The 26,973-nt window shown below is 34.5% G+C and overlaps 1 pseudogene; it reads right to left on the bottom strand.

Moving 5' to 3' along the window:
* LOC119244747 (armadillo repeat-containing protein 3-like) overlaps window positions 1–26,973 on the bottom strand; it is a 156,328-nt pseudogene that overhangs the window by 26,660 nt on the left and 102,695 nt on the right.

Raw genomic sequence — 26,973 nt, 5'->3', positions numbered from 1 at the left:
GAATTCTTTCTATATGAACATTTCATGGTTTCATATTCACCTAGATTGACAAAACTGGTGACTAAAGAGATTCACATTAATTCACATGAAGGTAGACTATGGAGCAATGGACCCAAACTTGGGGTGTACAATCAAATTTTTTAATTGAAAAATCTATTCTATGTATGACTCTACTTATTTCTTCAAATTCACTATGATTTTCAAATCCACTAACATTTCCAATCAAGTAAAATCTATGTTTACAACAAATTCCATCAGGCAGAGAAGGAATCCAGGCTTTCACAGATGGAACTGATATGTATCCACTCAGTAAACTTGGATGGAAATAATTCAAGAATAATACTTAAGTTTACCATGAAGACTCTTCTAGTCTTTTATTTATCGATTTTTGAAGTTTTTTAAAGTAGCAAACAGCACTTTAAATAAGTTCTATGAGGTATCATATTTAATACAGATTTGAAACATCCTAATACAAAACTGAAATTACAAAAAGATTTTGAAACTGCCTCAAGTTATCTTGCAGGATGCTTATACTGTGATCATTCTAATCCCGAGGGTGGAGCATCTTACAACAAACTGATAAAAATAAGAGGTTTAAAATAAACTCTTTTCTGTTGTATAAAGGAAAAGAGCAAGAAAATCAATTCTAGAGTAACTTCATTATTAATTAGATTTATGAATTTATGTTGCCCACAAATGTTATATTTATGCTATGTAGATATATAGCCCAGCAGATATTCAGACACCACAGCCATAAATATGTCACAATGTTTTGAAACCACTGCAACTTGAAAAGGGACAAAGATAAAACCCAAGTGTGCACATTTGACAGTATAATTTTATGTCTAAAAACATTATGATGGAATGTTTTCCAGATCACAATCTTTAAATGTTTCAAAATAATATTGTAAACACACTGAAGAGTGTTTCAAATTCAATTAGTGTTTCACTAAAATATGCAGCAATCTTTCCCTTACCTTTTTTGCCCCTCCCCCACCTTCCTTCTGAAGGGCCACTAGGGGGCAGTATGAAGACACAGTTCCTCTCATAATTACAATGGGAAAAAAAACCTCCAAAAACATTTTCAGTGTGAAAATCCTTTATACAACATAAACAATAACCTCACCACTTCATCAGTATTAAGTCCAAGGGATACATCAAGTCTGTAACATGCATCTGGATTTTTCAGGAGACTGTCTTTGGTCCATATTTAAGTATTCTAAGTGACAAAATTACTTATTTAATTAAACCTGCATGTTGGATTTAGAACAGATGTTAAAATTTATTTTCAAAGGGCGATAGTACACATCTCTGGTCATCGCAAGGTATATAGCCATCTCTTCTCAGAGAGGGGAAAGTGAAACTTGAAATACTTTGCCAACCTTAAGAGGTGGTTTTTTTCTTCTCTTTCAAAATGATCATTATTTACAGCTTCCCATGCACAATAAAATATAGACAATTCTAGGGATAGCATTAGTGTCTATTCAAAGCTACAGAATAAAATAAATGGCAAAAATAAGTATACACACATATTACCTTACCCTAACTCTTATTTATTGAATAAAAAGAAAAAAGCCTTGAAAGAGCTTTATACACTCAAGAGATTTAACATTCCAAGAAATCACTTAGAGTCAGGCCATTCCCTGACAATACTGAAATGGCTGATAGGGAGTTGGGTTACTGTGAATAAATGAAGTACTTATTGCTTTTTCTTGAAATACTTTATGAAATTCTATATGAAACATAACTTTTAAATATTTTCTCTGCATATTACATGGCATTTTAAGGCATAGTACTACTCCACAAATAATTATGGTTGTTATTACAATTATTTAATGTTTTGTTACTATGTTAGTGAAGAGAAATATTAATTCCAATAACACAAAATGATAGGTCATTCATTATACTGAAGATGTTCAAAGTTCCCAAAGCACACCCATATAATTTGGGGACATTCTGTCTCTTTGTGGTGGTGTCCCTTTAAGGGCATATGCCTTACTAGATTCTATTTTTTTGTTGTGGTTTTGACCTTATGTCAGAAAACAGGGGGACAGTCCCTTGAGAAGGACTCTATCTCTAGTATGGTGGAGGCCAGCAGTAGCCCAGCAAGCAATCAAAAAATAATTTTTGAAATAACTACTATATGTGCCACCATTTAGAATTTTCATGTCCTCTACTATGAAAAGTAGAGAAATGGTGTAAAAACCAAAGAGTTTAAAGCTAATAACAAGGAAGTGAAGATAAAGAGGCCTGTGGGATTTAGGGACAACAGCCAGTTCTTCATGGAGATAACATCGATTACGTATGAAGAAAAATTTATTGGCCTACTCTATGTGTAAACAAGAGAGAATGAGTATGTATTTTCTATAGTAAATCCACAGTTTTTACTTATCTACATATGTACTAAAATAATTCTTTTAATATTTTTATGTCATTTTTTTATTTCTTATAATTGTATCTTTTTTTAAAAATCCAGTCAACTATTATATTTCCTAACTCTTTCATAGTTCACCAATAGCCAAAATTAAATATTGGCAAAGGGAATGAACAACACTGAACCCTTTAATTCTTGGAATAACTTAAAAACACTAATTCTGATAAGGTCCAACAGATGGCAGTGATGAAATAAATGAATAGTTTAAATATTTTTCTAATATGTAGGATCTGCTCCTCAAAGAATGTCAACTAACAATAATTCTACTTGGAATAAATAATGTAAAATTTTGATATGACTAACTGGATAGGAGAGTACAAGTTAAATATAAAGAAATTTAGATGAAAATAGTATTTCCTACTTCAAAAGAAAACAATTTCTCCTTTGCAAAAAGCATTTCAAATTGAAAACTGTCAAAAAGATTAACAGTGAACCAAAAAGGATAATAGTATCCAAATTAACTTAATGGACCTTTTTATATTGCAATAATTGTTGCTTCTTTAAATTAGAAAATTTTCATTTACCCACAACTTTGTAGTCAAAAATCCATTAAATAAAAGAAATTATACCAGCGTTATATGTTATCATAATATATCAGTGATTCCTCAGTTTATGAAATGAGTCTCCAACCCCTGGAGATATCTCGAATTAAGCATTAGAAATCTATTTAAGCCACATGAAACATGAGTGTAGGCTAAGGGGCTACATTCTAAGAAATAAAATTAATATTCAAAATGCTTACCTGCATTAAAAAAATCAGTCTAGCAACTACTAGATACCCAAATAGCTATGAAATGCACCTGAAAGGCACTAGCTCCGGGTCTTTGGCTTCCTCCCTTACAGTTAGGTTTGATGTTCATCAACTTTCTAACACTCACCCCTACTCTGGCCATCCCGGCAGCAGAGCCATGACTCAGCCTCTATCCTCTAGCATTTTCTAGAAAAGGTGACAGACAGAATGGTTCTAAAGTGTGATGTTAGAAACACTCACCAAACTTAAGCTAAATTTTTAAAGATAACCTGAGTAGAAGACTTTTTAAATTAAAAATCATCAACTGATTATTAGAGGGAAAGTGGGGGGGGGTATGTGAAATGGGTAAAGGAGATCAATTGGAGAATAGTGGATGGAAACTAGACTTTTGGTGGTGATCATGATGTAACTTACATGGAATTTTTAGTTAAAATATGATGCTGTATACATAAAATATATAGTGTTATAAACTAATGTTCCTTCAATAAAAATTTATATTAATCCTAATTGCCTTTCTATGTTGAAAAACTGGAGTCACACAGATGACAGAAATGTAAGAAAGACTCTAAAGAATTCTCCTTTAGAACTACTTACCATCCTATTTTCTATGATTTTATATATCACAGTGAAATTATATAACCTAGGAAAACTCACATCAAATCTACACATTGATACACTCTAGAGGTCTGTTATTTTAGATATTATATAAAAACTAAATGCACTGAGACAGAGGTGTTTTAGGCAATATTTTTGCATTAGCATTACTATACTGAAAAAAATCACTGAATGTGCTATTTTTAAAATGCTACTTACTATCACTCAATATTCTAAAATTTGTGTGCTTTCACATAGATGATGATAACCCTGGATTTAGAAAATTACTCTGTCAAAGATTGTGGCTATTAAAGTAAAACCATTTTGTTTTGATACTTATACATTTCAACTGTTTTTATTTGGCATTGTTAGATTTTTAGTCATTCCTCTACAGACTGACTTCTAAAATATTTGTGTGGGAGCAGAGAAAGGAAAGAAAAGAACTAAATTAAGTATGTGATGGGAGTGAAGAAGGACTTGTTTCAAATTGAAAAAAGTTAATTTTAGCCATGGTGCCATAAAACAGTAACATGAAATTTAATAACATATTGTGATGGTTAATTTTACATATCAGCTTGACTGGGCAAAATGATACACAGACTGTAACAGGTAAAACATTATTTTTGAAACTGTGTATGAGGGTGTTTCTGGGAGAGGTGAGCATTTCATTTGGTGAACTGAGTAAAGCAGGTGACCCTCACTAGTGTAGGCAAACATTATCCACTCCACTCAGGTGCAGAGAACAAAAAAAGGAGGAGGGGTTGATTAGTTGTCTGTTTAAGCAGGGATGGCCATCTTATCCTCAGAGATCAAATTCATGATTCTCAGGCCTTCAGACCTGCACTAAATTACACTACCACCTTACTCTAGTTCTCTAGATTATAAATCTCAAACTTGGGACCTTCTAGACTTCCATAACCCCATGAGCCAATTTCTATAACAAATATCTACCTACCTACCTACCTATCATGTTAAAAACAAGACAAAAGGCTCAAAATGAAGCTGCTTATGTTAAGTAAGTCCCATGTCACTAAATCTAAAGTTAATTTAATTAGTTTTGCCCTCTTTCAGAAATAGAATCTTAAAGCAGTTAATCAGGAATCACCTAGTGAGGTGATCTGCCTGACAGACCCCCACACTACCCTAAAGGACAGTGATCTTGCCACAACCAATTCACTTTCTGCTAGTATAATGCCCCTGTTCCTGTTTCCTTCCACCTGTGAAAGTTGTTCATTGCGTGCAGTTCCTTAAAGCTCCTTTCTATCTTCTAGATTGGATGCTGTCCAAATCAGGAATTGAAAAAAGCCAATAAATCTTTAAAATTTACTCAATAGAATTTCATTTTATCAATACCCTATTGGTTCTGTTTCTCTGGGAAACCCTAGTATGTCAAGGGTAATTTTTTTTTTTATAAAAATTGTCTTTTATAAGGCAATCTTCTCTGTATATTAAAGAACACAGACTCTGGAGTCCAAAAGACCTGGGTTTAATAAATATGTGTGCCCAGAAAATTTTGGCATATTTACAAAACCTCAGTTTCCTCATCTAATGACAGATTGTCTTGAAAATTACATTTTAAAATAAATGCAGATCACATACCACAGTACTTGAAAAGAGGGCATTCCTACCAAACCTTTTTTCATAGTTCTTAGACATGATCTTATTTTATATTGACTTTTTAAAACATTTCTAGATTTACTTATGTTTGTCTTTTTTAAAATGATTTTTAATTTTTAGAAAATAGTTATCAAATGTAATGTTATCAATAGTTACCAAATAGTTATCAAATGTAAGTTATCTATGTAATGTTACCTATAATATATCCAGCATTATCCAGTTTTATTTGTACTGGAAAATTCCACAAGGGTTAACCTATTACCTGAATCAAATGGCCCACACATTTCCCAACAAGTCCAGAAACAGTCAAATGTTGTAATATCTTTGGAAAACAGGTCTATCTGATAACACTTTTCGTAAGGCTTCCTAAGGAATAGCCCCAAGTAGGACTTGCAAAAGAAAATATAAAGTGCCTTGAAAGTCAAGATACTGACATGAGAACATGTTGGTCTCTTGGTCTGTGGGACAAGTCAGTACGGAGCGAGTCTTGGCACTTACTTTGCATTAGCAGGGTTGCAGGTGGTCAGGTTAGCCAGGGCAAGAGCTGCAGCTTCTCCAATCTCTTCATTGTCACTTTTCAGCAACTGAATTAGCTGTGGAATCCCTTTGGAAAAAATTAAATGCGACTTTATAAAGATCCATGTAAACAAAAATATGGTAACTTAAAAATGTTCAAAATAGGGTTTTTCAGTTTGCTTACCCTGGGTATTGAAAAACTGTTTGCTGTCCGTATTTTCACACATTGCTGAAATTGCTTGAGAAGCAGCAATTTTAGTTCCATCGTTTTTAGAACCCAAAAGGGCTATAAGGCACTTTTCAACCTCTTGCTCATGAAAAAATTTTCTATTTTCAGCTTTCATAAACAAAAGGAAAAATATCAGAATTTTGTTGTAAAAATTATGCAGTGTACTTCCTCAACCAAAATATGATAGAATTTTCAATCTCTTTCTAGTTTTGACACAAAGAATCCAAATTTAACAAAATACATACCTATCTAATCTTTGGAGTATAGCAATTATGCAAAATGAACCATGAATATTACATTTTTCCTATTCCTGTATGTGATAATACCACAGCAAAAAAAGATATACATAATATTTTTATATTATTATATATTATTATATATACTATAATTTATACATATATGGCAAGTTTCAGGTTTAGTAAGAACTTACTAAAGAACTATTTAACACTATCACATGTCCTGCATGGTATTGTGTTCACACATGCTATCATCTCACAAAAGATAAAAACTTGTTTATTTGATGTTTATTTTAATTTTGAAACCCAATATTTGAAGAACTATCAGATCTAAAAGCCAGTGAGCTGTATGCTCATGGGTAGAAGAGAGGAGAAATTAAAAATGAGTAATAAAGTATAATTCCAAGTTTAAGAAATCTATAACTTTATATCAAAGAAATAATAATCTTCTCTTATGTTACTACATGCTGACAGAGCAAAAGTTAAAATAAATTTTTAATTGCAAAATTACCATGAACTTAAATATATATATAAGCAAAATGTTCTTTAATTGAAAACAAAATTATTACTCTAAGTATATACCATAATAATCACCCTACCATAAACACTAAATTAAGAACCAAAATATTTTTAGTGTTCTTTTTGGCAACTAATTGTTTTTCTCTTAATTTGGTTTGATTTTTTTAATAAATAAAAATCTTGTTACTTTATGAAAGCAAAGATCGCATGACACTAACTAGAATATTAAAACTTAATTTTATTGTTTTACAGTTAATTACATATAACTTACCATTCAAAACAGGTACAAAAAATATTAAAGCGAAAATTCATTTTAATGCCATAAGAGGTGACAAAGATTAGTTGGAAATGGCTTACAAATAATTCCTCATGAATTTACTTACCATTGAAAAACTTACTCTAGGTTTGATTTTCCCATTTATTAACCTTTATAAAGTCAGTTTACATGATTAAAATAGGTAAGTGGGTAATATATGCTCTTAGGATAATGAGGTATAAGAATATTATGCTAGAATTAAAATGTCTGCAAAAAACTGATACTAATTTAGATTACAACATCTTCATATGAAAATAATTCATGACTGATACATATTTTTAGTCAACTTGGTTTTTTTCCCCAAAATATTTTCATGAATTATTGCAAATAGGTTTTCATTTCAAAGTTAACATCTGATTTCTGTATTAACAATGTTTTTTAAAAATTGCTTTTTCAGAAGCAATAGCACATTCAGATGTCAACTTACTTGCAAATGCTATTGGCCCTTTGTTCATCTGATACACAGATGTATGCCAAGCAATCTGGTCATGACTAACACTGGCTAAGTTACTCACACTTCTGCTCATTCATCTTAAACCAATATGAACCGTGTCCTGTAATCCTGTCATTTTAATCCCTTGCTCCTTTCATTTAAAATTAGAATTGGGCCTCCCCTGGTGGCACAGGCAGCTGAGGGCCGCGCTGTGAAGCTGTCTGTAGCCTGCAGTGCCGGTTCGATCCCGGCCGGCCGGCTGGCGAGGGTCCCACATGGCACTGCAGACCTCTCCTGTCATGCCCACTGCTCCCCTCAGCAGTGTGTTTCGTCAGTCTGCCTGTTCTGTTCTCCGCTCTGTCTCTGGTGAATCCTCTCTCCCTCCTGCGCATCTGGCCTGTCCCCTGGTTCTTGCATAAATAAATAAATCTTTTAAAAAATAAAATTAGAATTCAGGCAGGGTATAACTATTCCATGAAAATGCTAGGATTCATATTTAAATCATAAGTACTTGGCTTCTAAAATGTTTTACAATATATGTCATCCTTATTAGTTTTCCCTGCATAAGTAAGAGCTGAACCTCTTCTAGAATTGCTGACCTAAAATCCTTAAAATTAAAGATGAGTTCCCTGATGGCTCTAAAACAACTTTCCTAAACAGAACACTCTGAGTATGGAATCTATCAGGAAAACTGACCAAAAGAATTAATTTGAATGGGCTGATTTTAGAGTATGTAATAGCTAACTTCAAAAAACATTATATTTGAAAATTATTGGGAAGATTTTTAAAAATGATTTAAATACTTTAGGCAATTAGTTTCTCAGCCCTGCTTGGAGTGATCTCAAAATCCAGCAGTGTTCACCAAATCTCAAAAGAGCTGGCTTCTGAATGGTTATAATAGATTTAAAAGATGAATTAACATATTAACCAAGTACCTTCACTGATATCTATACCAAGAAGCATTTAAGTATTAATTATGCAGGTAATAAATATGGCAAGACAATTATGCTACTAAGAGAGTAATGTCCTTTAAATATAACATTTAGTATTGCTAATGTCAAAAGCATGAGGTTAAACTGCAAATAAATCTGCATGCAATGATGCTTTTTTTCACTCATTCCAGGAAGTTGCTATTGTGCCACCTTTGTTCCTGCTGAGATGTTAATGCCAGTTCATAAACCTCATAGCAACATGGTAATTAACACCTTCCTTCTTTCAGTGTCTAAGGCAATCTGATTTGGGATTTCCATGGTGGAGATATGTGGTAATACTTTATTGAACAGGGAGAATTTAAAGAATGTTTATTACATGCTTGCTTTGAAATACAGTGAAAATGCATTATCAAGCCTACAAAAATTTCTGATGATGAAAAGAGGATTTTGTAATGGAGTACCGATGGTTACACTGTCTTTAACGGTATAAAGTACCATCTATGATAAAATCCTACTTCTGAATGGAGTTTTCTTTGGAAAGTTATTGAAATGTCTTCATGATTATTTACCTTCAATACAGAAATACTTTGTTAATTCTTATTAAGTTTTTAGAATTTATTGTTGCTGCTAATATAAAACAAAACTATCTAGTTAAGCTGGCTAGGTCTGGCAGAGGTCAAGGTTGATATAAAAAGGTAAATGGTTGATATAAAAAGGTCAATGGTTGATATAAAAAGGGTAGATAAAAAAATTTAGGTAGGATGTGAAAAGAAAGTGAGTATAGATGATAGCAGGGAGAAAATGGTGGCTATTTGGGATCTGTCTAGGTAAACAGCATTGAGAAGCAAAGAAAACAACAAAATTGGAAAATAACGATATAAATGGGTAGATACCAATCTATTGTAGGGGAGGATAGGAATTTCCCACTATTTCTCTGAGTTCCTCTTGGGTTTATTACCAATCAAATTAACATCAGTCAAATTAGTAGGAGAAAAAAATAAATTTCTTATGTATGTATACAGAATCTATGTAGATTCTGAAGTAAAGGAGTGTAAATATCCTGAGCTAAGGAATGGGAAGGGGTCTGAGGCTTCAAGGAGAGAAAACTCTTGAGGAGAGGGTGACTCATATGATGAAGACTAGATGCCCTGTAATTAGATGTTTGCCCTCTGTATAGATAGGTCTCTTTAATAGAAAGGCTATTTGTGGTACAAATCCTAATTCTGGGTAATATCCCCAATTTTCATTCTTCTGGATAGTTAAGGGAGTGATAAAACATGTTCTGAACTTCTGGGGAGACTTTTCTGAACATCAGGGGGAGGCCTATCTCTCACTGTCTTCTGGGGAACAGGATATTAGTTCTGTCCTAGTATTGTATTCCGGACAGAAGCATGCAGCTCTGCCACCAGTCCTTACCAATCCTTAGGGAATTCTGCTTCTGGATAAGCTTGGAATGGATGAATAGTCTTAAAGTTCAGTCTTTTCAATCAGGTGAGTTTGCCTTTGGGATATTTGCACACTATTGGAGTATGTGCACAGTGAGAAAGCTTAAGTCTTTGTAGAAACTTTTATCTTTCTAGAAACTCCATAAATCAAGCTTCCAAACCAGATATTGCCTAAACTATAAGAAAACAAACCATCTCTATACCCACTGGATTTGAAAATCCATTTGACGTACTTTCCCAGTGTTTGTACAGCCACTAAAGATGGAAGAAAATCAGAAAGAGACACTGTCAGAAGGAGCAGATAAAGGTTACCAGCTGCAGTGAGCTAAATTATAAAATGTAAGCCTTTACAGTGACAAATGAAACTTGCAAGACAATGGGGAGGATCTCTACTGTGACACAGGTCAAGTCATGTTAGGGTAGATATAAATCTCCTCCTATCTGGAAATGGGACTCTGCCAAGCAATAGAAGTTAACTTTTGTGCTGTGTCTACTTTGTATTCCAAAGTAGCAGGGTCAGATTACCCAAGTTCATGCATAGGTTTTGCTTTGGTCTACCATTTTAGGGATAGATGAAGGCTATGGGGTGAGGAAACTGATGGCATATTTAAAGCAAAATGGACTACCATAGGTAGTTCATTGTTTCTACAAATGAAGTAAAAACTGAAAATAAGTCTAGGATTTAGAAGTTGGGAGGTCAATGTCAAATTCTACAAGGATCATTTTTGAAGAATTGCAACTATTGGGAAATAGGAAAAGGGAATCTGTTGAGCCTTGTCTTTTTACTTAAACCATCTGGAATGTATAGAGCTGGTTTTTGCCCAAGACTACATTTGATAATATATGATAATCTTAATATCAAATTAGAATTTAAAGCTAAAAATCAGGAAGTGAGATTTAAAAAAAATCAGTAATATTTCTAAAATAACATTAAACAAAGCAAAGTTGCTTAAAATAAAATTACAAGAGACAGTCTACAGAAATAATACAGCTGGAAACTTCTATCACATACTGCTGTGATAGATCAAAATATGTTAAAAATCCTTAGAACTATGATGATTGAAAAGGATGTGGAAAAAATCACAAATGGTGTAGATGAAATAAATGCAGATTTAGTCATTAAATTCTAAATTAAAGGGTGAGGAGACATGATTTGGAACTGTAATGTATCATTTAGAACTGACATGAGAGTAGATTCATAAAACATCAAGTGCCAGATGGGACTTGAAGATTATCTGGTGGGTTTTCATTACAAGTTAAGAATGGATTCCAACAAATGGTGCTGGGAAAATTGGATATCTACATACAAAAGAATGAAATTGTCTATCATATATAAGAACACCTCAAAATGGATCAAAGATCTAAATAAAGGAATATGAACTATAAAACTCTTAGAAGAAAACCTAGAGGAAAGCTTCGTGTCACTGGATTTATTAATGACTTCTTGGATATGAAACCAAAAGCATCAGAAACAAAAGAAAAAATAGACAAATTGGATTTCATAAAAATTTAACGTTTCTGCATCAAAATTAATCAGCAGAGTGGAACAGCAGTCTGAGAGAAAAGGCAGAATGAGAGAAAATATTTGCAAATCACATATCTGATAAGGAGTTAATATCCAAAATATATATTTTTTAAAAGTCCTACAACTCTAAAACAAAGATAGTAACAACCTGCTTAAAAAATGGTCAAAGAATGTGAATTTAAAAATTTCTCCAAAAAAGATAAACAAACACCCAGTAGCACATGAAAATCAAAACATCACTAATCAAAACACAGTAAAATATCACTTTACAGCCTTTGGATAGCTGCTTTTAAAAAAAATAAAATAACAAGTATTGCCTAGAATGTGGAGAAATTGGAATCCTGGGCCCTGTTGATGGGAATGCAAAATAGCAGTAACCATGGAAAACAGTATACTAGGATACTGTTTTCTCAAAATATTAACCATAGAATTACCATATGATCCAGCAATTCCATTTATCAGTATATATTTCTATACCATTGTTCACAAGCAACATTATTTTTTTAAAAAAATTTATTAATACAAGAACTGGGATACAAGCCAGATTCATGGGAGGGTGAGGATTCGCCCAGGAGAGAGCGGGGAACAGAACAGGCAGAGTGATGAAATAAACTGCTGAGGGGAGCAGCGGGCACGACAGGAGAGATCTGCCGCGCCATGTGGGACCCTCCCCGATAGGCTGGGATGGAACTGGCGCTGCAGAGGCTGCGGACAGCTTCACAGCACTGCGCTCAACCACCTGCGCCACAAGGGGAGGCCCATAAGCAACATTATTCATCATTACCAAATGGTGAACAACCCTTGATGGATGACTGAGTCAATAAAATCTGATATCTACATATATTGCATTATCATTCAGTTTTAAAAGGAAGGAAATTCTGACACATGCTACAACATGGAAGAACCCTCAGGACAACATGTAAATGAAAGAAGTCAGTCACAAAGGCTATATATACATATTTAGACTAGTCAAAATGATAGAATGAATAGTGTTTGCCAAGGAAAAGAGAAGTAAAGACTTACAGTTTTGTGGGTACAGAATGTGAGTTTTGCAAAAATAAATAAATACATAAGTTATGGGGTAAGAGGGAAAATGGCATCTAAGCAGGGAACCTGCTTTGCTCTGAAAGTAGTTCAGAGAAGTACTGTACCCAGAGAATCCTGTGACTTGGAGCAAGACTAAAGCACCTTGGCCCATTGGAGACTAATGTAGACTATGCACCATGGCATAGGGGACACTAAAGAAATTCAACTTTATGCAACAAAAGGTGGGTGGAGAGAGATACCTAGATACTGTGGCTGGGGTGGGAGCCAGCAGGAAAACCTGTACTATGACTGGCTGGCAACCCTGGGCAGGAGAGAGCTGATTGATGTGGAGAGGCACACCCTTAGCTAAGGAGAGATACATACTTAAGTGCTGGGGTAAGTCAAACAGCCAAGTCTCCAGTGAAGAAAATAGGATACAAAACTGAGCTCACTGTCCCCCAACCCCTCCAGACTCCAGTTGATCCTCTGAAGCCACACTGAAACTGTGGCCCCAGGCAATAGAGATGTTGAGTCTAGAAACCAAGAGAGAGGGGCTTATCAGTGGTATACATACATGAGTAACCCCACACACTGCTTTCACCAGTGACTGGACGCCTTCAAATCCCTCGCCCACCCACTGACTCAGCTGTTGCAGATCAGTTCTCCCCTACATACAAATCACTGAAACAAGCCAGGAAAAGCTTTAAAAGAGAAAAAAAAATCCCATAGCACCATCTACTGGAAAAGTGGAAGTTCAGCACACTTAGGACACTAAAAAATAGCAAATGGACAAGAAGCAAAACAGATGAATGGAAAATATATAGCATGGCACCAAGAGTCCTCAAAGGAATATCTTACCACAAAGAGAGAACAAATCTCCAGAATCAAACTACAAAGACATGGAAGATATTTTCTTCCTATCATATATAGAATTCAAAATTGCCATGATAAAAAATTCAAAGAAAAAAATGTAAAAAAAAACCACAGAAAGTTCATTAAAGATATACAAGAAAAATCAGAAAAACAAGTATGCTGAGAAATTAAATTAATGATCAAAAGATAGGAATTGAAGCTTTACATATAAAAAAATGGAAATGCAGAATTTAAAAAGGTAAACAGAGGAGACAAAGAGAATTCTGGAAAAAGCAATAGAAGTAAAATTGACTGACTGGAAGATTGAGTTGGTGACCTGAGAAATAGTAATGCACAGAGAATACAGAAGTGGGAGTACAAAGAGTAGAAAGAGAATACATAGAAAGAAAAAAATGCATAAACTCTGAAAATATTTCAACTCCATGAAGAAAGGTAAACAAGGATGATGGGTATTCTAGAAGGGGAAGTGAGAGAAAAGGGAACAGAGAATGCATTCAAAGAAATAATAGAGGAAAACTTCTCAAAGCTGGAAAAGTAGCTAGATACACAAGTTCATGAAACTTAAAAGAATGCTTGGTTTCATTAATGTAATGACACATACACCATACATATACTTGTGACTTTTCAAGAGTTCTAGATAAATATTGCAGCTGGCTAGTGGGGAGAAACAGATAACCTACAAACATACCCCCATTAGGCTTATATCTGATTTCTCTGTGGAAATACATAGGCAAAGTGAGAATAGAATAATGTATTCAAACTACCTAAAGATAAAAACTGCCTGCTAGAAATACTGTACCGTGCAAGACTCTCTTTCAGTTATGAGGGAGAAATAAAGGCCTTCTGAGACAAACAGAAGCTTAAGGAATTTACAAACACCTCCAGTGAAGAGCAATTAAAATTAGCTCTCATGCCTAATTCAAAGAGAAGAACATTCATAAAGTACTGAACAAAGAAATAAAGAGAAACAGAAAACTAAGGACTAAATGAAGCCTATGACCCTTATATATCAATAATCACCCAAAATGTGAATGAATTAAACTCACCAATCAAATGACCTAGAGGGCTTGCTGGAACAGAAAGCAAAATCCAACATGCTGCTGTCTTAGGAAAATGTACCTGAGCTCCAAAGAGAAACACAGGCTCAAAGTAAAGCGTTGTAAAACAATCTTACAAGCAAATGGGACCAATAGAAAGGTAAGAACAGGCATCCATATATTACACAAAATAGACAGTGCTAAAAAAGGGAACAAGAGACAGGACACTATATAATGATTAAGGCACTTTACATTAGAAAGACATACACTCATTAATATATATTCACGAAATGTAGGATCATCAAAATATATAAGGTAAAAATTATGAAATCTTTAAACGGACATTGGTAGTTAACAATAGTGGTGGGGACTTCAAACCCCACTTTCACCAATGGACAGATCAACTAGACAGAAATAAAGTAGGAAACAATAACCTTATACATAGAATTAGACCACATGGATTACTTTAGCTCACTAGCATTGAGATGAGTTTGGTCTTAATAGTTTGTATAGTAACATTCTTAAATGGTCACTGAAATAGCAAGCAAATATTCTAATGTTTGCTAATAATCAAAGCCACGAATACAAGAGGAAACATGTATGTTTAGTTTGTATAAAATGAGACATACAATTATATGCTGCTTTAGTGATTGCTTTTGCTGCATTCTTCTGAATATCAGGAATTGTAGAGTTTTCTGCAAATGTTAGGAGCTTCTTAAGACCCCCAGTCTGATGAATCAGCACCATAGTATCCATATCTTCAAGGCAATTGGCTATCACTAAAAGTGCTTCTATATGAAGGTCACTCAAGTCCTAATAATAAAAGCAAACACAACTTTAGAGAATTGTACTAAAAGAAATTTATACTTTCATATTTTACTACAGGAAGAACTGAGGTCAGTCAGAATATAAAGTAATTAAGTTTTTGGTGAGGCCTAAGGAAATAGCTCTATTTGCTTCAAAGTAACATCACAGCCTCTAGAGCCCAGAGGTATACCCACAAATATATAGATATTTAATCTACGATAAAAGAGCCAAGCATATACACTGGAAAAAGGAAAGTCTCTTCAATAAACAATGTTTGAAAAGTGGACAGCCACATGCAAAAGAATGAAACTAAACCACTATCACATACCATCCACAAAAATTAACTCAAAATGGATAAAAGGTGTGGATGTGAGACCTAAAACCATAAAATACAAAAAAGAAGATATAGGCAAAACACTCCACAATATTGACTTCAGTGATGTCTTTGTGGTTTGTCTCCAACAGCAAGGACAACAAGAGAATATAAACAATTGGGACTACATCAAACTAAAAAATCTTCTGCATAGGGAAAGAAACTTTCAGTAAAACAAAAAGACAGCCTACTGAATGGGGGAAAACATTTGCTCACCATCTATCCTACAAGGGGCTCATACAAAATGTACAAAGAGTGCCTCCCCTGGTGGCGCAGGCGGTTGAGTGCAGTGTTGTGAAGGTGTCTGCAGCCTCTGCAGTGCTGGTTCCATCCTTGCCAGCAGGCGAGGGTCCCACCTGGCACTGCAGACCTCTCCTGTCGTACCCGCTGCTCCCTCAGCAGTGTTTTTGGTCCGTCTGCCTGTTCTTTTCCCCGCTCTGTCTCTGGTGAATTCTCTCGCCCTCCCGCACATCTGGCCTGTACCCCGGTTCTTGTATAAATAAATAAATCTTTAAAAAAAATACAAAAATGTACAAAGAACTCATATAATTCAACAAAAACAACGCAATCAAAACATGGTAAAAGATCTAAATAGACTCTTCCCCAAAGAAAACATAGCTAGCCAAGAGGCACATGAAAAACTGCTCATCATCAAGTATTCCCTGGGAAACACAAATCAAAACCACAATGAAATATCACCTCACACATGTAAGAATGGCCCATATAAAAAAGATAGGAAAGAACAAGTGTTGGTGAGGACGTTGGAAAAAAGGAACCTTTCTATATCATCTGAGGAATGTAGATTGGTCCAACTCCCATGCTAGTATGGGGATTTCTCAAAATATTAAAAATATTCTATATCATGCAGTAATTCCACTCCTACATATATACATGAAAACAGAAACACTAAATAAAAGAGAAATACACATTCCTATGTCATCGCAGCATTATTTACAATAGCCAACCATGGTAACAACTGAAGTGCCCAAAACAGATGAGTGGATGGAAGAGTATATTTATACACAATGGAAGAGTACTCAGCTATTAAAAAAGATAAGCTCTTGACATTTGTTATAATATGGATAGAATTGAAGATGATTATGATAAGTGAAAAAAGTCTAAAGGAGAAAGAAAAATACCAGATTTGTCATTTATATGTGGAATATAAAGCTATAAGGCAAAAGTTCAGATAAAATCAAACCAACAACAAACTCTAGAAGTCTGACTAGAGCTGAGGCTACCAGTGGGAGAGGGAGAGTCGGAAGGGAGAGTGAGCACAGTGGACTAGGGTGGAGGATTATGGGTGGAGGACTATGGGTGTTTTGCTGGTGGGTGTGCTGTGGCTAAACACACCTGAAGGGGGAGAGCCTGTACCTCTAAAACATCAATAACACTGTAAGACAATGTTACCTCAATAAGAAAGGAAAAATTATCTTAAAATGACCTAATTCATTTGATTTAATCATGCTGATAAACTGTGTCACATAAAGCAAATATATCCATTATATTTAATATCATGCTTAAATAGAATATGATTTCATTCAAAAATATTCCACAATTTATAACAACTTTCAGGAGATTTATTTCCTCATAGAGAGCTGAATGAATGACACAATACCTTACTTTCTAGGATCTTAATAAGTTGGTCCACTCCTTGATAGTCTCTTAGTATTACTCGTGACTCCTTATCATTTGTAATAACACCTAAGGTTTTGAGAGCCAACAGCTGAATAACTGGATATTCTGAATTCAAGAGCTCTAATATAGGAGGGATTGCATTTAGCTCTGGAAGTGTAGCTCGACATTGAAAATCCTGCCATGAGAAACAAATGATCAAGATAAAGCAACTTTTAAGGAACTATACCATCTCAAAATGAAGAAATTCTATTTTCTAACATAGACATTATAAATTATAATTTCCCATCTTTTATTCCAGATGTCTTTCAAAAATTCATAAAAATAGGGAACCCTCAAACGACAATCCAAAGTATTCATTTTAATGGTGCAGACATTGTCAATAAAAAGAGATAGATATGATCTATGACTTTTGCAATATCTATTCATTTATTACACAACAAATTCCTATTACTATAAGTAACATTATAATAAAATCTATGCATAATACAATTCTTTTCATACTCTACATCTTGTTTCAAATAGCATTTGAGAAAATTAAATGATGGCATCAATTCCTTATTCTCTTCATCCAAATGGCCTGTTTGTGAAATGCTCATACGCAGATAGTGCCACTGGCAGGCCCTGTGCATGCAAACTGACAACAGGTTTATCTCTGACGCTGACCTTTGTTTAATACACATACAATATGAAGGGGTCTTTTGTCTGTAATTCTGTGTGATTGGTGGGGAGAGGGGTTGGGTGGAGTGAGCAATGAAGAATATAAGGCAAACCACAAAGAAAAGCCCCAAACTGACTGCTAAATCATAACATTTTGAGTGAAACCATGTAAAAAGAATATTAAAAGTGGAAAAGGCCCCACTTATAGCTTACCTTTCCTGTTTCTACCCTTCCACTGATCTCTAATATTTAACTTTCTTCAGACGTAAAAGTTGCAGTTTGCTGTTTGTTATGAATTGAATTATGTGAAAAGTAACATAACCAGAGAAAGCCGAGAAGAAAAAAACTGCTTCACTAATATCTTTAAACTGTAGTTAACCCTTGGACTAGATCAATCCACCAACATTCCAAGACCCAGCAAGGGGACTATCCAGTTTGAAAGAAGTGATAAGGAGAACTTTACCCTTCTTTTGTTGTGTGACCCCTTCCACCTGTCCACTTACCTTGTGTCTCCTTCATTTGACCATTAACTCACCTCACCCATGACCTCATCCTCCATGACCTCACTCTTCTTTCTCTCTCTATAAAAACCTCCCTGGGTCCCTCTTCTGGACATATTTCAGGTTTCTACCTAAATCTGTGTACCTCAATCTTCAATTCTTTGCTATCCCCAAATAAACACATTTCAGCTTGCCCATTCTCCCTGCCATTCTCTGGTTGAAGGTTAGTGATTATAGCAACTTGGAACTGTGACCACGGAGTTCACTTTGGATATCAATAAATACAATACAGCACTCCCTTATGATATTCTCAATAACATCTTTTCTCTAGCTTACTCAATTGTAAAAATACAGCATATAATACATACAACTATAAAATATAAGCTAATGAACTACTTGGATTTTCAGTAAGACTTCAGTCAACAGCAAGCTATCAGCAGTTAAGTTTGGGGGGAGAGTGGAAAGCTGTATTTGGATTTTTGATTAGGAGAGTTGGCACCCCTAATTCCCACATTGTTTAAGGGTGAACTGTATACCCCACATGCTTGGATCACCTAGCTAGATCAATATGTAGTTGCCCAGGTCAAACTAGCTCAATATAAAGATTTCCTGTTTCAGAATAAATGCATTTTATCTGCCTTATTTGATAAGTCATTCTATTCTTTTACATGAAATATGTTTCTCAAAATCCTTTCAATGGGAAACAGATAATGTGAAAAATGAAAAGTATCTATACTAAATTCCCGTATTTTTTCTCTGAATAACTACTAAATAGAACCAAGAAGAACTGGTGAGTTTTAAAAAGTTTTTTCCTTTTTTTATGCAAAAAAATATATTCTATAATCAGCTTTTGTCAAAACAGTCTCAGAACTTGCTCTTACCTGGACCAAGTTGTAAATGCACTCAATAGAATTCTTCTTCACATCAGGGTCAGGGCTGCTCAATAGTCTGATGAGTGGCTCTAATCCACCGTATTCAAATATTTGCACTTTGCTGGTGTACTCAGCAGACATGTTTGCTAGGCAAAGACTAGCAAACTCATGGATAATTACTTCTTCTGTATATCAAAAATAAAGAGCACGAGTATGCTAAATCCTCATTCAACCACTCCTCTACGGCATGCTTAGAAAACGAAAGCTCCACAAATTATACCTGGGTTGGAGCCCAACTTGGTTTGAGAAATTTTAATGATAATTCATAATTTTATTTCATAAACTATTTTCAGTAAGCAGTTTACACAAATGTAAAAAATAAACCAGTTCATTTTTTAAATAGCGATAAGATGCAAAGTTACCTTCTGGAGCCAGCTGAGCAATAACAAAACTCAAGATATCCAACTCCCTTAACAATTTTTTAACATCACCTACAAAAGAATAGAATATCAGTGTTTGTTAATAATAACAATGGCTGTGTGTTCAATGGGCTTTATGAGAGAGGTACTATTATCACCTAGTTTTACAGATCAGGGTAAAAACTACACAGGAAGTAAGCGCTGGGGTCAAATGTCATGCCCAGGTCTGTCTGGCTCCACAGTTTTTAGCTCACATAGCATTTCAGAGGAGTCTCTCCTAGTATTCTTAATGTTAACTAGATAGTTAATACTAACTAGTGTTAACTCTATATTCCAGTTGATCTTATCCCTTTTTACCCTACTTTATTTTCTTCATCCACTATACAATTGAAGAAGCCAAGCATTTTACAAATATCATTAGATAGTCAAATGATAGGTCATTTAATTTCCAGTAATGGTTTCACTTTATTTCAACCAATTCATGGTATCAAAACAAAATTCTTATAAGTTCATTCATCATATCTGAGCTCCCACGACTCAGTGGAGACCTTGAAGGTAGCAAAGCTCTTTCTGTGTCTATGTTATGCTGCCACAGGCACTAGGCTCACAGCCCAAGTGGCCAGAGTGTGGTTCAACAGGTCTCAAAGAGCCATCTATTTGACATCCAAATGTAATGCAATTTTTTATATTTAGGGTTCACAGACTCCTTTAGAAACTTATGGAATTCATTTGTGAGCCCTGCTCAGAAAATATGCAATTTGGAGGATTTCACAGGTTATAAACACCTCATATATTAGAAGATTTGAATACTAACTAAAATGAATAATAGAAATTAAGTACAAAAACAACAAGAAAAAAGTCTCAGAGACCTAGACTTAAAAATTGGAAAATATAAGCATAAACTAGAAATTAAAACTCTTATTTCCAAAGGAGATACAATCTCTCCCAAAATCACCTTGAAGGAGAACCTGAATTATGTACATTAATGTTTAGGATCCTAAAACTTATGGTGAATAATACGTCTGCTAAACTATGAATCAGAGAATAAGGTTCGAATTCCAGCTCCAATCTTAGTTCTGCTACTAGTCAGCTGAATGATTTTGGGCAAGGCACTTAATCCTTTGAGGGATCATTTCTATTTTTAAAATGAGGTATTGTACAAGAAGTATTTACAAAGCACAAGTAGTATTTCTTGATGTGTAAACAGAATAGACATGAAAAATTAAAATATTTCCCTTTCTGTGTTATAAGTACATCAGTATTGCACTAAACAGAGTCTACAAAAACTCTAAGATAAATTTATGAAGTCTCTCAATACAAATGATTACTGCCTTATTTTAACTATTTTGTGTTTTAGTTGCCTCATATGTAAAGGGAATAACAACAACAACAACCTCATTAAATGATTTAATATATAAACAGCACATAGAACAATGTCTGGCACACTGGAAGTGCTATTTAAATGATGACTATTGTAATCTAGGTTGGTGAAAAATATGCCCTCCTCCTAAAGTCACCCGCAGAAATAGGAACACAGAACCTTGGCCTGGCGCAAAACCACCATCAGAGAACCTGCAGTAGCTGCCAGAACCCCTTCCACTAACAACACAGCAAAGTCTCATCAGCCCAGAACCCGTGCACACACTGCAGGCGCAGTCCTGCAGTCTACAGTGCAGGCGATGATGGCCCAGGTACCACGTGAAACTCTCCTCCACTTCCAGCAAACCTCCACCCTTACTGTCTCTGATGGAGGTTTTGTACAACTGCCTGGACACAGTGCTGACACCATGGAGGAGGAGAACCCACCGCCACTGCCTAACACGGGGCCAGAGAAAGTGAGGTGGGTCTGGGAAGGGGGAGAAAGTTGGGAGGAGGAATCTGAGCTGTGCTATTGCTAAGAAATGTAAGGGGGGGGGAAAAACAGGGTGAATTTATCCATGTGCCATGATAGAGTAAGTAGTTTATTTCTGGCAGCCTCGGTGGAGGTTAATGTTCCTTCCCCACCAGAAATGTCTTATTTATTATTAACAACAAGGCTCTGATAGGCTAACTAAAAAATCAATCATGTTAATGTTTTTTATTTATTTATTTAAATTTATTTTTATATTCCCCATACAATTACAACCCCTTATTTTGACCCCAACCCCTCCTTTCCCGCCCCCCACCCCCCATAGAGGGTATCTGGTTCATAGTTGTTTGTTGATTTTGATATTTCCTTTCTTATAGTTATTCTTTTTCCTGGTCCCTTATTTAAGTTTTCTAGATTCCTGCTATGAGTGAGACCATCCGGTATTTTTCTTTTTCTTTCTGGCTTATTTTGCTGAGCATGATCCCTTCCAGCTCCACCCATGTTGCTGCAAATTGCATGTGTTTATCTTTTTTGAATGCTGAGTAATATTCCATGGTGTATATGTACCACATCTTCTTGATCCAGTCATCTATTTTTGGGCATTTGGGTGGTTTCCAAAGCTTAGCTATTGTAAACAGTGCTGCTATAAACATAGGGGTGCAGGTGTTCTTTGGAATTGATGTTTCTGTGTCCTTTGGGTAAATACCTAGGAGTGGAAATGCTGGATCATATGGAAGCTCTATGTTTAGTAGGTCCAGAAATCTCCACACAGCTCTCCATAGTGGTTGGACCAGTTTGCACTCCCACCAACAGTGCAGGAGAGTTCCTTTTTCTCCACAACCTCACCAACATTTGTTGTTGCTAGTTTTTTTTAATATGTGCCATTCTCACTGGTGTAAGATGGTATCTCATTGTGGTTTTGATTTGCATTTCCCTGATTACAAGTGATGTTGAACATTTTTTCATATGCCTGTTGGCCATTTGCATTTCCTCTTCAGAGAAGTTTCTTTTTAGTTCTGCCCATTTCTTGACTGGATTATTTTCTTTGTTTTTGTTGAGTCTCATCAGCTCTTTGTAGATTTTTGTGATCAGTCCTTTATCATTAGTGTTGTGTGCAAAAATGTTCTCCCAGTCGGTGGGGTTTCTCTTTGTTTTTGTTATTGTCTCTTTTGCTGTGCAGAAGCTCTTTAATTTGATGTAGTCCCAGCTGTTTATCTTTGCCTTCACTATCACTGCTTTGGGTGATGTGTCTGTAAAGATGTCTTTGATGTGCATATCACGTAGTGTTTCGCCTATATTTCCTTCTATGTATTTTATGGTTTCAGGTCTTATGCAATTGTATGGGGAATATAAAAATAAAATTAAAATTAAAAAAATAATTCTTTCTTTCCTCCTTCATTTACTATGAAATCCACAGGAGTATAAATTACATTGAAGCACACACATTATATTATAGTAACTCAAGGAAAAAAATCTTTTAGTTTAAGAAAAATCTTTTAATTTTAAGAGACAGTGATTGATGCACCAACTGGTCCACATGGATATATTTGCACATATTTTTATAATAAAAAATATTTTCTCAATACATGAATCATATATTTGTTGCATTATACTTCCTTAACTTTTATCATTAAAGTTACCTTAAATAAAATTAAAATGAGTCTCTTAAAGTTAAATGAAAAAGAAGGATAGTGCTTTACATGAGATTATTCCACTATTTTTAAAGTTGATACTTACTATTAGAAGTCAGGATTCCAAATATCATATTAGCGTTTCTTCTGACAATTTTGTCTTCATGGAGTGCAGTTTAGTTAAAGGTTCCACAGCTCCAAGTTCAAAGAGGTTGCTTTATTTTCCTCACCTGACATTACAGATAAAAGAAAATCATTCATGGGCACCAAGATCATCAAATTTCTTTGTGTAATTCCAATTTTTTTCTTGCCATTTACCTTTCACATTCCTTTGCTTCCACATTTATTCCTCTCAGAATAAACTTGTAACTTTAATTATACATTGCTCCACTAAGACACATTTATCATTTTTTAAAATGATAGTATATATTCTAATTTCATGACTGGAGTAAAGAATTTTCAAATTAATAACATGCCCTCTTACATTACCTATTTTTATTCATTTCAGTGGATTTATTGAGATTTGATTCACATTCAATTAGTATATATTTAATGAGAACAATTTGCTAAGTATTGATATGTTTTGACACCATGAAATCACCACCATTTATAAGATAACATTACCTAATACTCCCAAAAGTGTCCTTTTGACATTTTGTAACTCTCCATTTCCATAAATTACTCTGCATTTCCTATAACTTTATAATAGAATAATGAGTATGCAATGTGTAGTCACTATTAATTCATTTTGTTCACTCACTCTTACATTGTAAATTAATCTTTCATCGGACTGAAGTGCGTATTTATTTCATATGGATCTCTCATTCTTCAAGAACTGCTTCTTGAAAGGTCTGTTTTTCCTACACTGAATTGCTTTTATACTTTTTGAAAAAGTTGTCACCATATATGTGGGTCTCTGTTCTATCCTTTGACTTGTTTATCTTTGTGCTAATAACAATATATTATCGTACTTGAAAAAACAGTTTTGAATCTGATAATGCAAACTCTTCAGCTTTGTTATTTTCCAAAGTTGTTTTGACTGACTTAGAATATTTGCATTCCTATGCATATAAAATTGAATAATTTTCCTATTTCTAAAAAAAAAAACTTGCTAAAACTTTGGTAGTAATTGCACTGAACCACGATCAATTTGGGAGAAATGATATCCTTACAACTGACATCTTCTACTGCACGAACACAGCATCTATTCCCATTCATTTAGAATTTAATTTCTTCAGAAATATTTTATAATTTTTAATATGTAGGTCTTTTATATATTTTGTCACATTTACTCTACATATTTCAAATATTTTGGTGCTATCATATTTCATGTCTTTTTCTAAGCTACCAGAATTTCTACATTGCTAGTATGTAGAAAAGCTATTGACTTTTGAATTTTGATTTTGTGTCCTGCAATTTTGCTCATTTATTAGTTCTAGTACCTTTTCTATAGATTCAATAGAAATATATATGTATATATATAAAATAGCATGTAATTTTTTAAAAGTCAACTGGAGATACTTGTACTTCTTTTTTAATCTTCATGCATTTTTATAAATTTTTCTTTCTGATACACCATTGACTAGACCCTTCTATACAATGCTGAAGAAAAGTAGTAAAAGCAGACACTCTTCTTGCTCCTAATCTGAGGTGGAAAGCATTCAGTCTTTCACCACTAAATATCAGATCATGTAGCCAGAAGTATTTCATAAATACCTGCTATTGTATGGTAGAAGTTTGTGTCTACTCTTACTTTGCTGAAATATTTTTTCAGGAGTGGGTGTTAGATTTGATAAAATATAGTTTTATATTTATTGAAATGATATGATTTTTCTTTCAAAATATGGAGTACTAATTTCTAGTACTGTTGTTACAAATTGCCACAAGTTTAATAACTTTAAATATAAATTTGTTATCTTATATAAAGCCATATATAAAACAGAGATTTGTTATCTATGATCTGAAAGTCAGAAGTCTGAAATAGGTCTCGATAAGTGTTGTCAAGGCTATGTTTCTTGAAGCTCCAGGGGAGAATTCATTTCCTTTTCTGTATCTGTGAGCAAGATACATTATTTTCAGGTAGTGCATTAAATGATAGCCTGGTTTTCAGAAAGAATTTATCTGACAATAAGTAAGTTAATAACTAGGGAGAAAAGTATCCATTATGTAGTAAAGATTTTAAGAAATTAATGAAATAGAAAGATAAACTGAAAAAAAATCCAAACCTTTCAAAGCAAATCTATAAATTGCTTCACATGCTTTTGCCAAAATTTCTTCTTCTGGAGAATTAAGCATTAATACAACAGTTGCTAAATTTTTGCTTTCAATTATTATGGATCAAACTGAAATGCAGAAAGAAAAATATAAGACTCATCTTTGAACATAAAACTCACTTAAAATGAATGTTGTTTTCAAGTTAAAGAGAATATAATCTTATAAAACAGATGTGGTTACTTCCCACTAAGTTTATTGTCAGGCTTTTATTTTAAAAACTACTGATAGACAATTCTTAACATAGGTGGCTTTGGATTTCCTGGAGTACGGCATGAAAAGGAAAGAATTTTGGGGTCTAATTGCTCCAGTCTCAATTTAATCATATGGAATCAAACACTTAAGCTGCGAGAATTTCAGCTTCTCTTTCTGTACAACGGGTTTAAAATAACTATCTCAACACATAGAGGGAGCACTGAAGATCACATACATGTATATTACTTAGCACACTCTAGCCATGTGACACCTCTCAGGAGTTACCACCGGGTCCTATCTGCATATCTTACTGCACTACTATAGTTAGTAGCTTCCAAATTTGTCTTCCAGTTTTCACTCTCCTTCCACATTGATTTTTAAATACAAATCAGATGTTACTAGTCCTCTACAGCAGGCCCTTGCAACATTGTCTCTTTCAATATTGTTGTAACATTGGTGAGAAATAAAATCCAATCCCCTGAGGGGTCAATGTGTGCTGTGGAATGTTCATGTGGTCCCAATATCCATGTGGGTTTTCTCTGGGTAGTTCCATTTCTTCCCATCCCAAAGATCCACTGAGATCCATTGGCTTGTATAAACCATCTCAGTCTGAGTAAAAATAGGTGTTGGTGAGACTGTACCTCATGATGGAATTGCTTTCTGCTCGGATTGGGTCCCACCTTGCATCCCAGATGCAATCCCTGAAACTGAACTAGAATAAGTGAGTTGGAAAACGAATGAAGACAATCTATCCTCCCACAGGCCTTTGAAACTCAACTGATCTTTGGAAAAATCACTGTCTTAGACCATCTTTACTACTCAAGACAATTTACCTAGCATTCCTCTCCACCAACCCCTATTCAGAACAGATTTCCCTTTCCTTTTAGAAACTTACTTCACACCTCTAACATTTCAATATTTCTAAAGCTGATTTTTAAGTGTGACAATTATACATACATCTTGTTGAAAGAATAGGAATGTCAGGATCTCAGCAAAAATTCTCAAAGTAGCAAAGGACATGAAAGTACATGTAAACAAAAACTATAGTAACTATCCCTTTTATTCTACCTTCAAACAGTTTAGGAAAACTCCAGTGTTTTACCAAACTTCACCTTTTCAAAAGGTGATATGGAGTAGGAGGGACTTAAAGGGAAGAATGAGACTGTGAGAGTTGTCAAAGCAGGAGAAATATCAATGTTTGGCAGAGAAAGAAGAAACTGGCATGAACATTATTTGTTTCTCCTACAGAGCCTACAGCATTTTAGTAATATTTTATTT

This window comes from Talpa occidentalis, unplaced genomic scaffold (assembly GCF_014898055.3).
Source record: "Talpa occidentalis isolate TD23 unplaced genomic scaffold, MPIMG_talOcc4v2.1 talOcc4.14, whole genome shotgun sequence".
Lineage (NCBI taxonomy): Eukaryota > Metazoa > Chordata > Mammalia > Eulipotyphla > Talpidae > Talpa > Talpa occidentalis.
This window is presented reverse-complemented; position numbering and strand designations above follow the sequence as displayed.